Source organism: Hypanus sabinus, chromosome 1, assembly GCF_030144855.1.
Source record: "Hypanus sabinus isolate sHypSab1 chromosome 1, sHypSab1.hap1, whole genome shotgun sequence".
NCBI classification, from domain to species: Eukaryota; Metazoa; Chordata; class Chondrichthyes; order Myliobatiformes; family Dasyatidae; genus Hypanus; species Hypanus sabinus.
In genome coordinates, this window is record NC_082706.1 from 71578761 (window position 1) to 71591039 (window position 12279).

The 12279-nt window shown below is 40.7% G+C and overlaps 1 protein-coding gene across 12 annotated transcripts in view; it reads left to right on the forward strand.

The window, feature by feature from the left end:
• Positions 1-12279, forward strand: part of LOC132394572 (protein MTSS 1-like) — a 286259-nt gene that overhangs the window by 43320 nt on the left and 230660 nt on the right. The window contains exon 4 of one of the 12 annotated variants that reach the window (XM_059970935.1): positions 2963-3043. The exons of the other annotated variants lie outside the window; for them this stretch is intronic. The gene's annotated coding sequence lies outside the window, so the exon portion shown is untranslated. The remainder of the gene's footprint in view (positions 1-2962; positions 3044-12279) is intronic. 12 annotated transcript variants of the gene reach the window in all.

Genomic DNA, 12279 nt, shown 5'->3' on the forward strand with positions numbered 1-12279 from the left:
CTATATCTTACTGATGAGTGCTTCCTTGAATTTAATGTGGTTGTTGTATGAATGAAACCATTGGAGAGAGAGAGAGTTACTGGTAGATAAAAAGCAGCTTCTTTATTTGACAAAACAAGGTTCAGCAGGCATCATACTGATGGAGACACTTTCGGTGGAAAGGTCTGCTGGCCCAATGTGGGGCTTGATATTTATTTACTAAACACAAAGGACAATTTTATGTATAGACAATGCTTTCCTTTGAAGTTACATACAAACTTCACACCTCCGGATTACATTTATCCCATTGGCACCAGCGGCATCTGGACTGGTATTCAGGAATCCATTGTTCCAAACTGAATCCATAATACACTTATTTGGTATTTTACATGCTAAACATGCAGGACAGTACATATTTACAGAGTATAGCTAACGCTGTCTTTGAAGCTACATACAAATTTAACACCACAGATGACAGCAGGTCTGGGCTGGTATTCACAGTTTTTAGGAAATGCATTGTCAAGGAACAGAAGACTGGTGGCTGAAGCCATTTACTGAGTGTTAATGACCTAAACCCCAAAATTACTCTAACAGTGGTGACAACATTTCTTTCGAGACTAACAATCTATTGCTTTAAAATCTGCATGACCACCTTAGCTAGCTCCTCTGACTCACTTTCTTTACAACATTGGTCCATTGACACGCACACCTCATCCAGCCATAGTTTGAGATCCCCTTCAACATCTAGATCCCTGCCTTCATGTTTTTGTTTCTCGTGATGTTCCCTGTTGTACCTTGCATAATGCCCATTCTTGCAGTTTATTGTGCAGATGTATAAAGGTGCAATTGTAGATTTCGGCTTTCTAGTTATCTCTGCCAGCTGACAATAAGTGAAGTTAGGTGGCTGGTTTATAATTTGGTTCAGTAGGGTAATTTTTTAGCTTGTATGAAATCTTTTCAAGTGATCTTGGCAAAGGTGAAAATAAAAAAGCAAAATGATCAAAAAATCACTGCTTTTTGAATTGGAGTCTCTCAGCCGAAACGGATAACATAACCCAAGCATACACACTGATGTTATTTAAACACGGTTCGCTCTAACATGGTGTAGTGTCAAACAACCACACAAGTTCATGCGGCTGACTGTGCGGCAACAGTCATTTGTTCCAATTAAGCAGCATGATGTCCCAAATAAATGAAAGAAACCCCGTTTTTTTTCCTCAATCAGTTTTTGTTCTTCAAGAGTTGTCCCAAATAAGGGGCTGCCCTGATTAACCGATGGCCCAATTAACCAGAATCCACTATAATTGTGGTTTCTTAACTTATTTGTGTTGTTGCGTGAATGAAATTGTCAGAGAAGATTACTGGTAGGTACAAGGCAGCTTCTTTATTCGACAAAATAAGGTACAGCAGGCATCATATGGGATCGCTTTCAGTGGAAAGGTCTGCTTGCCCAGCTCGATATTTATGTGCTAAACACAAAGAACAATCCCATATTTAAAAAGTATATAGAAAGCTTTCTTTTGAAACTATGTACAAACTTCACACCTTCTGATTCTCATCCATCGCACAGATGACAGCATTGTCTGGACTGGGATTCATAGCTTTTAGGAATTCATTGTTCCAAATTAAATCCACAATACATTATCAAGGAACAGAAGACTGGAAGCCAAAGCCATTTGCTAAATGTAAATGACCTAAGTGTAAAATCACGCTAACAATTTGTTTAACTTGTTAATCTGAATTTAGTTTATAATTTACCTGATACTGGATGCAGAGTTTGAACCTTTTACTACACTTATGTATCCGCTGACGTATGAGCCACTTTTGGAAATAGGTATTGCTAGTTCTGAGCTGTTGTGTTTATATTGCAAGTTAGTCAATATTAGTCAATTATATTGACTAATTGGCAACTGCCTGTTTGGGTAGCTGAGCTTCTTGGACTGAAACCACACTGTTTTTGAAGTAAAAAACTATACTGGTGAGGCCACACCTGAAGTACACTGTGCAGATCTGGTCTCCTTACTTGAAGAAGGATATACTGGCTTTGGAGGTGATAAATTCCAGAGATGAGGGGGGGGGTTAGACTAAGAGGAGAGATTGAATCGCCTGGGACTGTACTCGCTGGAATTCAGAAGAATGAGAGGAGATCTTATAGAAGCATATAAAATTATGAAAGGGATAGATAAGATAGAGGCAGGATAGTTGTTTCCACTGGTAGGTGAGACTAGAACTAGGGGACATAGCCTCAAGATTTGGGGGAGTAGATTTAGGACGGAGGTGAAGAGGAACTGCTTTCCCCAGACAGTGGTGAATCTGTGGAATCCTCTGCCCAATGAAGAAGTGGAGGCTACCTCAGTAAATATATTTACAATGAGATTAGATAGAATTAAAGGTATGGGGAAAAGGCAGCTAGGTGGAAGTGCGTCTGTGGCCAGATCAGCCATTATTGGATGGCGGAGCAGGCTTGACAGGCCAGATGGCTCACTCCTGCTCCTGTTTTTAATGTTCTTATGTTAAGAATCTGCATGAGTACAATTCATGATAATGGGGTCAGAATGTTGTGAATTCAAGTGCCATTGTAGAGATTTCATCGCAAATTCAAATATGATATTTGGGGAACATGCCTTATGAGAATAGGTTGAGTGAACTCAACCTTTTCTGCTTGGAGCGACGGACGATGAGTGGTTACCAGATAGAGGTGTAAATGAGAGGCATTAATCACGTGGATAGTCAGAGGTTTTTCCCAGGGCTGAAATGGCTAACATGACAGGGTACAATTTAGTTTAGAAAAGTAGAGGGCTCTGGGTAACTCTGGGTAACTTCTAAAGTAAGGACATGTTTGGCACAGCATTGTGGGCCGAAGGGCCTGCTGTAGGTTTTTTTATGTTTCTATGATATTAAAGGAACTTCAATAAAATTTACACTTGTGTTATATTTTTTATATAAAAGAAACCTTATGCAAGTATCTTCCCATTCTTTTTAGTGATTGGAAAAACTGCTAAAGTACTAATTTGAAGAAAGCAAGGGAGTTCTCCTTGCTCCAGCCAATATTTAACCATCAAAGGTATTTATAAGGAAGTAAATGCTCTGATTATTGTTTAGAGAGAAATGTTTTATTTTGTTCACAAATATTGTAGAGTAAAGCAAATCTTAAAGGAACTAATAGATGTGAAGTACCACCTTGTTAAGATGTTAATGATAGGAAACAAGACGATTAAAGACAAAACTTCAGATACTGGAATCAAGAGCAAAAATAATTGAGTACAGGAATCCTGTGATTTATTGAGGTGTGACCTTGCAAACTACTGGTTTATTGTATAGAATTTGAATTTATAAATGTAACATCTCTGATGTGCAGGTCCACAGTGCCTGATTTAGGCCAATGATCCGCTTGGTGTTAGAGGGTGGTGCTTAGCAAGGGCCTATGAAGATTTATTAACTTTGAATAATTTACATAGAATGTATAAACAAACTTGACATAACTAACAATGAGTGTAATTAAGTGGTGCCTTAATTTAAATCACCAGTTGTCTGTAAGAGTATTTTATTTTCCATGTGACTTGTTTCATAGCGATTAGCCTTTATTTTGTTTTATTGATAATTAATTGGTGCAGGTCTTGACCTTGTGTAGACTAAATATGCTTTTCTCAGAAAGTCAATAAGAGCTGTTTTAACAACAACACACACAAAATGCTGGTGGAACACAGCAGGCCAGGCAGCATCTATAGGGAGAAGCGCTGTCGACGCTAAGAGATTTGCCCCACTACTTTCAAATCTCTTACTATCTTTCCTTTCGGTTAGACTTGACGAAGGGTCTCAGCCCGAAACGTCGACAGCGCTTCTCCCTATAGATGCTGCCTGGCGTGCTGTGTTCCGCCAGCATTTTGTGTGTTGTTGTTGTTTGAATTTCCAGCATCTGCAGATTTCCTCGTAAGAGCTGTTTTAAAGTTGGGTGGATTAATTATTGAGGGAAGAAGTCGTAAATGCAAGCAACATCCTAGCAAACTGCCTTTTCTAAAAGTTGCCTTCTGGAAAGTACTAGAGGCTATTAAAACAAAAACTTCACTCCATCTTAAAAGTTTCTACTTCAGTCAGTGATCAACCATTGTAGTTAGCCCCACCCTCCTCTATTACCTCAAGCACTTCAGTGCACCATAAGCGTTTTAAGCCACATTTTATAAAGCTGTTTGCAATGCAAATACATGCCAGTATTTATGCACATTTTATTCCAAATCCATACTTATAGCATGATTATTATATAATATTTAATTCTTTATAATTTTTTTTGTTGCATGTGGCTCCAACACACCTCATCAAATGCCTAAAATATGTAAATATATATGGTGAATAAAGTTGATCCTTGAATTTCTTTCTTCTGCCTGTTTTGGAGGTGCGAGCATTTTTTTTTACAGATTCATGCCTCCAGTCCTATGCTACTCACAAAACATACTCTTTTCCCTCATCGGTGAGGGAAGAGATTGCAGCACCTTTGGTGATGATATTTGATTCCTCACTAGTCACAGGAGTAGCACAAGATAATTGGAGGGTGGCAAATATTATTGCTTTGTTCAGGAAAGGGAGTTTGGATAATCCTGGGTATTATAGGCTGGTAAGTCTTCAGTAGTAGGCAAATTATTGGAGAAGATTCTTAAAGGCAGGATTTACAAAAATTTGATGAACCATAGTCTGATTGAGGATGGTCAACATAGCTTTGTATGAGTCAGGTCAAGCCTCATGAGTCTGATTGAATTCTTTGAGGATGTGTCAAAGCATTTTGATGAAGGTAGAGCAGTGGGTGTGGTCTATATGGATTTTAAGTAAGATGTATGATTAGGTTGGCCATGGCAAGCCCTTTCAGAAAATCAAAACACATGGGATCCAAGGAAACTTAGCTTTGTGGATACAGAATTGGCATGCCTATAGAAGGCAGAAGGTGGTTGTACATGGAACATATTCTGCCTGGAGGTCAGTGACCAGTGGTGTTCTGCAGGAATCTGTTCTTGGGTACTTGCTCTTTGCGATTCTGATAAATGGATGAGGAAGTGGATAAGTATGTTCGTAGATGAGATGAAGGTTGTTGGTGTAGAAAGTTGTGACGTGGACAGGGTTCAGAGCTGGGCTGAGAAGTGGCAGGTGGAGTTCAGTCTGAAAAAGTGTGAAGTGATTCACTTTGGAAGGTTGAATTAGAAGGCAGAATCTTGAGTTAATTGCAGGATTCTTAGCTGTGTGGAGAACAGAGGGATCTTGGGGTCTACATACATAGATCCCTCAAAGTTGCTGCACAATTTGATAGGGCTGTTAAGAAAGCATATGGTGTGTTGACCTTCATTAGTCGAGGAATTGAATTCAAGGGCCGCAAGGAAATGTAGTTCTATAAAACCCTCGTTAGACCACATTTGTAAACTTGTGTTCAGTTCTGGTTGTCTCATTATACGAAGGATGTTGAAGCTTTAGAGGTGTAGAGGAGATTTACCTGGAGTTGAGAGTATGTCTTATAAGGATAGGTTGAGCGAGCTAGGGCTTTGGAGCAAAGGAGGATGAGAGGTGACTTAGTAGAGGATGATTAAAGCATAGCTCACATGGGCAGACAGAGACATTTTCCCAGGGCAGAAATGACTAATGTGACAGGGCACAATTTTAAGGTGATTGGAGGAATAAATGGGGGTGGGATGTCACAGGTTAGGTTTCTTTACAAATAGAATGGTGGGTGTCTGGAATGCACTACGAGGAGTGGTCATAGAGGCAGATACATGAGGGACAAGAGTAAGATAGGCACATGGGCGATAGAAAAATGAAGGGATATGTAGGAGGGAAGGCTTATTGATCTTACAGTAGATTAAAAGGTCAGCACAATGTGGGTCAAATGACTGTACTATGTTGTAATGTTCTATCACGACCAGGATCAGGATCAAACTTAAATGGATTTTCAGTTAATGTGCATTTGAAGTGTTATGCATGGAGCCGATGCTCCTTTACCCCAGAGGAACTGTTTTTCCCAGAAGGTGGTGAATCTGTGGAATTCTCTGCCTAATGAAGCAGTGGAGACTACGTCTGTAAATATATTTGAGAAGAGGTTGGATAGATTTTTGCAGAGTAAGGGAATTAAGGGCTATGTGGAAAAGGCAGGTAGGTGGTGAAGAGTCCATGGCCAGATCAGCCATGAATGGTGAAGCAGGCTCAATGGACCAGATGGCCTACTCTTACTTCAATTTCCTATGTTCTTTAGTTTTTGTTTGTTGGAAGGCTCTTTGTAAAAAGCATTATTTCTAATTTGTTTTTCATAGAATCATAGAAATCTACAGCACATTACAGGACCTTCGGACCACCATGTAGCCTACCCTAGAAACTGCTTAGAATTACCCTACTGCATTACCCTCTATTTTTCTAAGCTTCAAGTACCTATCTCAGAGTCTCTGAAACAAAAACAACAGCGACACAATAGGGTCTTTTATGAGGGGTGATTGATAAGTTTGTGGCATAAGGTAGAGTCAATTTTAGAAAACCTAGCACATTTATTTTTCAACATAGTCCCCTTCTACATTTACACACTTAGTCCAGAGGTTGTGGAGCATACAGATCCTTCTTTGTAGAAGTCAGTGTCCTGGACCTCCAGTAGTGGTCCACAGTAGAACTGATTGATAAGTTTGTGGCATAAGGTGGAAGGAGATGAGTCATACAGCTGTCGTTACATGCACATGCAGTTCAACTCTTTGAGTGATTATGCGGAAAGTTTGAGGTTGATAACTCATTTCCTTCTACCCTAGGCCACAAACTTATCAATCACCCCTGCTGTGGACCACTTCTAGAGGTCCAAGGTGCTGACTTCTACAAAGAAGGGATCCATATGCTCCACGACAGCTGGACTAAGTGTGTAAATGTAGGAGGGGACTATGTTAAAAAAATAAATATGCTAAATTTTCTAAAATTGACTCCTACCTTAGGCCATGAGCTTAACACTCACCCCTCCTATTTTCTGAATATAAAACTTCTGTAATATTGCACAAATGCTTAAATTACATTGTGGCTTCTGTTTTGCTTAACCTGTGCTCTGTAAAATAAGTGAACAGTTTTGGCATGTAAGTGAAGCATACTGTCTCGAAGAGAAGTGGATGTTTTTGTTAAAAAATGATATTACTAAGAATTACCTTGTTTACGTACTTGACTTTGCAATATTGTAAATATCACTGAATATAAGCAAATAATAGACCACCTAGTAGATAGATAAAATTGCAGAATGAGCATTGTATATGATAACAGTGAACTGTGATATATCTGTGAACTTGGTTATATTGGAAGTTAGAGGTAATGTTGGCAATTATAGCAGTCAGGCAATTGCCTGTGTGGGTAGCTGTGAAACCAAACTTTTTATTGAAGGATTCTGGATAAGCAGAATGTTGTGTGTTCAAGGACTAGTGTAGAAACATTAAGCTTGTGAAAAATAGGAAAGATTTTGCTCAATTTTTAAGATGTCTGTATAAAGTTTGTGCTGAAAGTGTATCCAGTATTGTTTGTGGACTCTGTCTGTACTGCTCAATGCCTCAGTAAAGCAGCCAGCATAATCAAAGATCCTTCCCACCCTGGACATCTTCTCTTTCTCCCTCCAAACATGCAGAAGATAGATAGCTTGCATGCACCAAGCTTAAGGACAACTTCTATCCCACTGTTATCAGACTTTTGAATGGACCTCTTGTACAATAAAATGGATTCTTGGCCTCAGTCTATCTCATTGTAATCTTGCACTTTATCATTTACCTGGCAGCACACTTTTTGGAAGCAATTACTTTATTTTGCATTGTTATTTTACATAATTTTAACTTCATGTACTGTGTATCAATTGATTGATGTGTATCGATTGATGTGTATCAATTGATATGCACTATTCAAGACAAGCTTTTCTTTGTATCTTGGTGCATGTGACAATAATAAATCAACACCTATAGTGTCTATTCTCAGGGTATAGATTGGTCATATTTTCAGCAATAATTTCAGCTTAATCTTTAATTTGGCTAAGATGCTAACTAATTTATGAATTAGTGAGATAATGTGCCCTTGCAGCAGATTTGCTGTGTTAGTATTGTTGTCACTGGGATATAGGTTTTAATTCCTTCCATGATATTGCATGATTGTGGCAAAATGAAGTATGCCAGCTGAACTGAGGTTTACTAGGAAGGTTGTGTTGACTTGGGTGAGGTTTCCAAGCACCATGGCGTATGTGGGAGAAAATGAGCAGTGGCCAGTTTGGTTTTCCTCACATTAAGAGGCCTTGGCTATTTGCCCAGCTAGCTGGTTGGTATTCAACTCAAGCCTGAGAGACAGGTGTCAGGATCATAATAACACACCGGGTGGTTGACCTAGTTTTTGAAGGTCTGCAGTCTTGAGTGCTCATGCAGGGTTGGATCATAGCTCCTCTTTCTCTACACATAGCTCTTTATTGGGTAGTTCAAACATGATAATAGTATGAAGAGAAGGGCCACCTGAGTCAGCAAAAGCAGCTGCTGCTGTTTAGAATCTGCCATTGGAGGATTACTTCAAGCAGTTGGCAGACATGCTGCAGTTTCATTCAGTGTGTCTTGCCTCAACTTCTGCAGATGTAGCTGGTAGGCTGTTTACTTAGCCTTAAGGCTTTGATTGGTTCCACTAAAGTCAGTCTATCTACAGCTTCCTTTTCTCTTGACCAGTGAAATTGGCCCTTTTCTGACATTTCTTTCAGTGTATGAAAGTGGACATACTGTAAGAAACACAAGATTAGTACAAAGAGACATGGGTATTTAAAATGTTTTAGTGACCATCTTGTCAGAATCAGAATCCGGTTTATTATCACCGGCATGTGTCATGAAAATTGTTAACAGACAGACAGACATACTTTTTTGATCCCGAGGGAAATTGGGTTTCGTTACAGTCTCACCAACCAAGAATAGTGTAGAAATATAGCAATACAAAACTGTAAATAATTAAATAATAATATGTTAATTATGCCAAGTGGAAATAAGTCCAGGACCAGCCTATTGACTCAGGGTGTCTGACACTCCGAGGGAGGAGTTGTAAAGTTTGATGGCCACAGACTTCCTATGACGCTCAGTGTTGCATCTCGGTGGAATGAGTTTCTGGCTGAATGTACCCCTGTGCCTAACCAGTACATTATGGAGTGGATGGGAGACATTGTCCAAGATGGCATGCAACTTGGACTGCATCCTCTTTTCAGACCCCACTATCAGAGAGTCCAGTTCCACTCCCACAACATCACTGGTCTTACAAATGAGTTTGTTGATTCTGTTGCTGTCTGCTACCCTCAGCCTGCTGCCCCAGCACACAACAGCACACATGATAGCACTGGCCAGCACAGACTCGTAGAATATCCTCAGCATCATCCGGCAGATGTTAAAGAACCTCAGTCTCCTCAGGAGATAGAGACGGCTCTGACCCTTCTTGTAGACAGCCTCAGTGTTCTTTGACCAGTCCAGTTTATTGTCAATTCATATCCCCAGGTATTTGTAATCCTCCACCATGTCCGCACTGACCCCTTGGATGGAAACAGGGGTCACCAGTTCCTTAGTCCTCCTCAGGTCCACCACCAGCTCTTTAGTCTTTTTCACATTAAGCTGCAGATGATTCTGACAAAGTTTCCCACCGTAGCCCTGTACTCCGCCTTATCTCCCTTGCTGATGCATCCAACTATGGCAGAGTCATCAGAAAACTTCTGAAGATGGCAAGACTCTGCAGTAGTTGAAGTCCGAGGTGTAGATGGTGAAGAGAAAGGGAGACAGGACAGTCCCCTGTGGAGCCCCAGTGCTGCTGACCACTCTGATACACAGTGTTGCAAGTGCATGTACTGTGGTCTGCCAGTCAGGTAATCAATAATCCATGACACCAAGGAAGCATCCATATGCATCGCTGTCAGCTTCTCATCCAGCAGAGCAGGGTGGATGGTATTGAACGCACTGGAGAAGTCAAAAAACATGATCCTCACAGTGCTTGCTGGCTTGTCCAGGTGGGCATAGACACAGTTCAGCAGGTAGACGATGGCATCCTCAACTCGTAGTCGTGGCTGGTAGGCGAACTGGAATGGGTCTAAGTGTGGCCTAACCATAGGCCGGAGCTGCTCTGGAACAAGTCTCTCCAGCGTCTTCATGATGTGGGATGTCAATGCCACCGGTCTGTAGTCATTGGAGCCACTGGGGCGCAGCATCTTCAGTACAGGAACAAGGTAGGACATCTTTCACAGCACAGGAACCCTCTGGAGACTCATGCTCAGGTTGAAGACATGGTGAAGTACTCTATAAAGCTGGGGGGGGGGGGGCACAGGCTTTGAGCACCCTGGGGCTGACACCATCTGGGCCTGCAGCCTTGCTTGGGTGAAGACGTTTCAGTTGTCTTCTCACCTGTTTAGCTGTGAGGCCCACCGTGGTGGTTTCAGGTGTGGGAGGGTTGTAGTCATGAGAGCAGGGTGGGGGGCTGTGAGGAGGGGTAGGAGGGGAGAGTGGAGTATGTGTTGGTTGGGGGCCGACAACAGATGAATCGTGGGGGATGGGCAGGGGCCACAGTGTCAATTCTGTTGAAGAACAGGTTAAGTTCGTTAGCCCTGACAGCACTGCCTTCAGCTCCTCTGTTGTTAGTTTGCCGGAACCCAGTGATGATCCTCATCCCACTCCAGACCTCTCTCATGTTGTTCTGCTGGAGTTTCCACTCAAGCTTCCTCCTATACCTGTCTTTAGCCTCCCTGATCTTGGCTTTCAGGTCCATCTGTATTGTCCTCAGCTGCTCCCTATTTCCAACTCTAAACTTAGCAGCAATTCAATGCAATATATTATATAGAAGAAAAAAACAAATCAAATAATAATAATTAATAAATAAATCAATCACAGTATACACATGTTGAATAGATCAAAAATGATGCAAGAAACCAATAATATATATTAAAAAAAAAGTGAGGTAGTGTCCAAGGGTTCGATGCCCATTTAGGAATCGATGGCAGAGGGGAAGACGCTGTTCCTGAATCGCTGAGTGTTGTGCCTTCAGGCTTCTGTACCTCCTACCTAATATTAATAGTGAGAAAAGGGCATGCCCTGGGTGCTGAAGTAATTAATGTTGGGCAAACTAGTTTATATATTTATTATAAATACAATTGTATTTACATGTGTTATTTAAAAATATTAAACAGATTGCGGAAAAACTACAGCATATCTGTAGTTCTTTAATGTTTACCTTTTGACTTTTACTGGTAATCATTAAATATTCAACTTTTATTGTCAACATTTCCTCCTGTTAGGGTATTAAATTATTTTACCAGTAAACTTTTTTTATTTGTACATTGTGAATTAAATAGATAAATACTTTATTGATACCAAAGGAAATTACAGTGTGAAAGTGGCATTATAAGTGCCCAAATAGAAATACAGGTTTCCTGCGCTATTCGAAGGTAGAGCGTTCCTATGAAGCGGTCGTAAGCTGGAATGTCGTAAAGTGAATAAGCAATTACCATTTATTTATATGGGAAAAATCTGTGAGCGTTCGCAGACCCAAAAAATAACCTACCAGATCATGCCAAATAACACATAAAACCTAAAATAACAGTAACATATAGTAAAAGCAGGAATGATCTGATAAATACACAGCCTATATAATGTAGGAATACTTTTATGCAATTATGGCAGCACTGTCCACCGCAGCAAAAATCTCATGCAAGCGCTCCCGGCAGAAGCACACTTTCCAGTAACCTTTAAGCTATGAAGCTACCAAATAAAACATAAAAACACACAGCCTATATAACGTAGAAATAATGTACGCCCAGTGTAGTTTCACTTACTGGAATTGGGAAGACAGTGAGCACACTGATGATGGTGTGTTAGGCTGAGTTGTCGGAGGTTGGAGTGGTGGGAGGTAGAGGAGACTGGGGTGTCATCTTAACATCATCTGTTTCCATTAGGGTAGCAGGTCACCTTCTTCTATGTCTGCCTGCCTCAATGTCGAAGGTTGAGTTTTGTTGTCTGCTGTGGCTGTGGAAGGTTTGAAAAACGACAGTATGCTTGACTGCTTAGCCGTGTGCATTTTGTATTATACAGTTCTTTGTAAGCACTCAAAGCATCCTGCAAGTATGCCCTAAATCTACATACCCTTTCAAAATTAAGGTCATACTTTTTTGCAATCATTGCAGCATTGTCAGTCGCAGCGAAAATCTCACGCAATTGCTTCACGTTCAGTTCCTGGACGTCTTCACTACTGCGTTCAGTTTCAATTGCTATCCTTTACTCTTCAACAGCTCTTCATCTCTCAGTTCTTGGTCATGGGATGCCAAAACCTCTT